Source organism: Corythoichthys intestinalis, chromosome 22, assembly GCF_030265065.1.
Source record: "Corythoichthys intestinalis isolate RoL2023-P3 chromosome 22, ASM3026506v1, whole genome shotgun sequence".
NCBI lineage: Eukaryota > Metazoa > Chordata > Actinopteri > Syngnathiformes > Syngnathidae > Corythoichthys > Corythoichthys intestinalis.
Window position 1 is genome coordinate 34,668,507 of NC_080416.1, and position 4,979 is coordinate 34,673,485.

Genomic DNA, 4,979 nt, shown 5'->3' on the forward strand with positions numbered 1-4,979 from the left:
AATAACGAATACGTACTACAGTATGACGGAAAATTTTTGTGGTTTTGTAACCGCCACGTTTTCATAGCATGGTAAACCGTGAAGGTAACCGGCACATGCCTACACCCGAACCCCCCCCCCCCCCACCCCCCGTAAAAGTTTTCTCCTCGGATCTACACGATTCACGTAGGTCATCCTTTTTTACTTCAAAACGGCGAATTTCGCCGAAAGGTGAGAGATTTTCATGCCTGATGTAGTTTCTGACTGACCGCTTTCTGCCATGGTACAAAAATAAGAACCATACCTTCCGATTAAAAAATAATCTTCATCCATGATAATACCCCATCTAATGCTGCAAGGAACACCACTGAGTCACTGGCTGCTATGAGCATACGAGAAGAGAAACTGATGGTGTGGCCACCATCATCTCAGGATCTCGACCCTATTGAGAACTTCTGGAGCATCATCCAGACAGTTCATATCCAAGCAGCAGGTCTGAGACACTATTCTAACACCCAACAAAGAAATGAAAGCTGAAATTGTCCAATAACGCACAAGTTCAAATGAAGTAAGGCTTATTACAGTGGTATAAAGCAAGGGGTCCCATATTAACTAGGGTGGGAACTTCTTGGTACCTCATGATACGCTAAGATTTGCTAGGTCCGGATTTACTGAACCCTGTTCTATAGGATATTCTACAAAATAGCTAATAAACAGAAAACCAAGCTATCTTCACCCTTCTGCTGTGAGTTTATGACTAGTAGATGTCCAATCAATTTGAACTGGGAGGGTAACAGCGAATGAACCACTCCCTCATCTAACGGGCCCCTCCCACTTCGATGGCTGTCATTGACAGCCAATGCCATGCAGGCAACAAGGTAATTTAAAGCCATTTTAGGTCATTACCTATTGATTTGCAGTGGCTTCCTGTTGATTTTAGGTTACAGAACAGGAAGTGACCCAGGAATGAATAGACAGTGACTCAAAACTCAACGGAGGTGACCTGTAAATGAACTGAAAATCAAAAAGAGTCACTGTAAACGCGCTGGTTTCGATTCACTTTTCCCAGTCTTAACGGACTGGGTGTCGAGCATCATCAATGGCAACCATAGAGTTAACTGAGACACTATTAAGGTTTGGTAGCATTTTGTTGGTTTCTGTTTTTTTTTTTTTTTTTTTTTTTTTTTAAAATCAATGACACCTTTTTTAAAAGGATGTCTCGATTCTTGGCATGAGCGTGTCGATAACCTTTTGGGATGCAAAGTATCATGATATCTCACCATTTCGATATGTTGAAAAATTGAGTTATATTTGTATCGCACCTTTCAACCTTCAAAGCCCTCAAAGCGCTTTACACTACATACATACGCATTAGGGTGGTCCATAAAAACTAATTTTTGAATTTTCTTGCTCCCTGGGTGGATTCTGTTTCCATTTTGGAAGAAAACAATGTGTGCAAAATTAGAAGCTAATCAAATGACATTTAGAGGTGGCTCAACAGTCTACAAGTTTGAGATCCTCCCTCAGAGTGCACATTGCATCATCATCATGAGGTAAATGAGAAAGAATGCAAAATTGCAATGAAGGACCTATTTGATGTGGCACATGCTAATGCAATGTCATTAATTAGCATTCAAGAAGACAAAGACTTCTTAATTGCACATCAAGAACCTGGCCACGGCGGCTCAATGGGTGCATTGGACACCAAACTTGCTGCAACTGAAGCAAGGTCACAACAGCGAGAAAATGAGCTGAAGAGGCGCAGACAAAAACACATTGGTGAAGCTGAGGCGTCTACAAGTCAGGTTGTATTGGAAGAATCCTCATCAGCACATACAACTGATCTAGATGAAGAGGACTCTTCATCAACTGCGGATTTAGATATAGAACAAAGACAGAAGAAAGAAACTCCGCAGACGAAGCAGTGTCGACCAAAGAATGTTAGGACCCCAGAGCTTACAGCAGCTCTGGATAGGACAGGTATGACAGATAGGAATGCTCTGTTTGTAGTGGCTGAAACTGACAAAAGTTTGGAACATGCTCCCAGTGAGATTAATATCAGCTATTCGAGTGCTAAACGATACAGAGAAAAACACCGTCGCCAACAATGGATGGATCTACACAATGCATTCAAAGCTGAAGGAAAAACTTGCATTGTGCATTGGGATGGTGAATTATTGCCATCTCTCCTTTGTTCAACGAAGCTCATTGACCGTCTTCCAGTTTGATACAACTGCATCAAACACAGGACGTCGGGCTGGAGCGTGCATTCCTCTAGAACAGAAACTTGGACATGCAGTCCTTAATTTAGCATGCCGCCATCATATTTATGAAATACTTCTTGGTGCAGTATTCGCTACATGCTCTGGAGCTTCCTCAGGTCCTGATGTCCAACTATTCCGTCGGTTCCAAAAGAACTGGGAATCCCTTGACAAGTCCAAGTATCAAACTAGGGAGGACTTAGAGCTGCTGCAACCTGACAGGGAATATATCCTAGAGTTTGCAGAATCCAAGTTGGCACAGGGTAAGCACACAGATGATTACAAGGAATTTTTAGAGTTAGTGGTTGTTTGCCTTGGAGGAAACGTTCCTGATTTCAATTTCAAGAAACCTGGAGCTTTTCATCATGCCAGATGGATGGCAAAAGTGTTATATTGTCTCAATATTTGGATGTTCCGTGGTCAAATGAGACATCTCACTAGGGCTGAAGAGTCATGTGTTTGTGATGTATTTTCTCCATCCTCATATATGTGGAAGCATGGTTTTCTGCCCCTGATGCAGCAGTTGCTCCTTGAACAGACTTAGAGACACTGAGGAAACTGCACTCTTATCATAATGACCGTGTTGGAAGAGCAGCCAGAGACAAATTGCAGAATCATCTGTGGTATGTATCAGAGGAACTTGTGGCATTGTCCTTGTTTAATGAAACTGTTTCAACACTGACAAAGCAGTGTATAGTGACAGCCATGATCCCTGAAGAATCAGATGAAAGCAATCAGTCTGCTGATGAGGATCCCCCAAAACGTCTCGAATTGAAAGGTGCCATGATTCCACCACTTGAATCCTTTGCAACTCACAAGTCCATCCGGTTGCTGAAATACCTGGAAATCAACAGCGACTTACTTAATGAAAACCCTGAAGACTGGAAACATAATGCTTCATTCAAGGCAGGTCTAACAAAACTAAAAAATCTTCCAGTTATCAATGATGTGCAGAGCGAGGGGTCAAACTCATTGAGGATTTTAATGCTCGACATACAACAAAGGAAGACCAACTACAGTTCCTTCTGTTGTATCACAACACAGTAAGATATTTCCCACATCTTCAATGTCTCTTCTAGCATCTGGACAACAATGAGTGCTTGGCAAGCATGATACCCCCGTCTATGAGCGGCTAATACCCAGTTGTCCGACGAACACTGGGGGGGATCCAGGTGCCTGATAGATCGGGACCTTGAGCCACCCCTAAATATTATTTGATTGACTTCAAACTTTACACACATTGTTTTCTACCTAAATGGAAACAGAATCAACCCAGGGAGCAAAGAAATTCATACTTTTAATTTTCTCCCTATGGTAGTGGACCACCCTAATACGCATCCACTGACCAGTGTTGTTGATAACAGCGTCAAGAGTATAACGGCATGAGAGTATAACGGTGTTACTAACGGTAAAAAAAAATTTCAAGTAGTGAGTTATCTAATTAATTACTTTTCTCATCTTTGCAACGCCGTTACTGTAACTGAGGATGTAGAGGTGTGCGTTACTACGTTGGTTGAATGACGCGAGAAGAGTCTAAGAGACACAGACTCACGGAGACGAGAGAGCAGAGCGGGGAGGAGGCAAAGGAGTTGTTACACCGTTGCAAACACAATGCTAGGTGGCTTCAATAATACCTGACTGTAGCCTATAAACTACGCCCAGATGATGCTACGGTAGATATCACATGTATACAAAGCTAGATGCAAAATGACAGACATGGCGGCGTTAGTAAACAGCCGCCATCTCAAATCAGTAGACTTCTCAGGAAGGCTTGGTTGTAGAGAACCTTCTTAGCGAAACTAACTTTTTAAAAAAATCTAAAATACTCCTAAATCGGCAAAATCTTGTCTTTAATCTATCTTTAAATGATGAAACAGTTTTTAAACTTTCACATGTCGAAAGTAGACTGAAGGGAACTAATGCAATAACGGGAGCAATTTTAACAACAGTTGATTCACATTAAATGACTTCCAAATATAGCAAAGGTTACTATCTAGTGTTCGCAATATCCCCAATACCCCCGTGTCGTTAACCCTGTGTGTAGTTAAGTTTAGGGTAAAGAATTGGGCTATGGCCAATTGTCCCAAAACCACTTAAAACTTCACATAGTGTGACCTGTTTTTTTTTGTTTAGGAATATGGGAAATAAAAACATGAAAAGTAACACTCGTTACTTTGCCAGGAAACTAATTACTCTTACATTCAGGTAACTGAGTTACTAACTCAATTACTTTTTGGGAGAAGCAATTCGTAACTGTAATTAATTATGTTTTTGAAGTAAGATTAAAAACACTGCTGGTGACGAAGAACCAGGAGCAACACGGGGTTCATTATCTTGCTCAAGCATACTTAGACTAGTTCATTAGGGTGGAAAATTGAACCCAACACTTCTGGGTTGGGGAAGGACTACTCTTCCACTGAACCACGCCAGACCACATTTTGTCACACCCCTAATATTAACATGTGACTACAGGACAGTTCAATGGTCACATATTTTTTTGGAAATAGGCAGTTTTTTCATACAGCAAGGTACTGTACTAGCTTGCTAGCTTGAAAACTGTATCCTACCTAATATTGTGGAACATCACTTTTAAGCAGTTTTCCTTTAATTGGGCTTACTTGGGAAAACATTTATCACATGTCCGAGATTGATGTCAATGATCTGAAGAGTATGGGAAACACATTGCCACTCATGAGTTTAATGGAAAAAATATATTTCTTTTGATATACTCTTTATACT